The sequence below is a fragment of the Lontra canadensis genome, unplaced genomic scaffold (assembly GCF_010015895.1).
Source record: "Lontra canadensis isolate GAN:19392208 unplaced genomic scaffold, GSC_riverotter_1.0 scaffold2, whole genome shotgun sequence".
NCBI lineage: Eukaryota > Metazoa > Chordata > Mammalia > Carnivora > Mustelidae > Lontra > Lontra canadensis.
In genome coordinates this window covers 38,614,112-38,614,660 of record NW_022630996.1, presented here as the reverse complement: position 1 = coordinate 38,614,660, position 549 = coordinate 38,614,112, and the positions used below count along the sequence as shown (strand labels likewise).

At 34.4% G+C, this 549-nt stretch overlaps 1 non-coding gene across 1 annotated transcript; it reads left to right on the top strand.

Moving 5' to 3' along the window:
• The first annotated feature begins 277 nt into the window (after positions 1-277).
• LOC116878950 lies at positions 278-346 on the top strand. The gene has a single exon (XR_004384921.1). It is a non-coding gene; the product is annotated as a small nucleolar RNA SNORD2 (small nucleolar RNA).
• Positions 347-549: the final 203 nt, after the last annotated feature.

Sequence of the window (549 nt, the reverse complement as noted above, 5' to 3'; positions counted from 1 at the left end):
AAATAAAGAAATCTGATTTGGATACAAAATGATTTGAATATCAAGACTGATAAGCAAAGATTTTAATTGTAAAACTTATATTCCAATATGCTCTTTCTTTTTGGATAGAGGCTTCCTATATCCTTAGAATTTTTTCTAAGATTATCAGCATCTTTACCCTCAGTCCTTATTTTTTATGTGGTCAGTGTAATAGATGAGATCAACCAGTTCGTAGGATATGATTACAAAGAATGTAAGACAGAAAATTTTTTTTTTCCCCCTCAGAAAATACATCCTGTAGTGAAATGATGGCAGTTACCTTTCGGGACTGGCCTGAAACGAAGAGAATACTCATTCCTGATCACTTGGCTACTTGGGGAAAAAAAAAAAAATCTTACTAGAAAGAGGAGTCGCTAGCTGTTGTCAGCCTCTATTTTTTAATTTTCTGCTGCTGACTAGAGTATTGGCTATTCTGATTAGATACCCTTACTACGTACTTGACTACCCTGAGATTGTTGTCCTCATCACTAGAAAGTAGATCTGGTTTTGTAGTTCTTGTGTTCTTTCTCT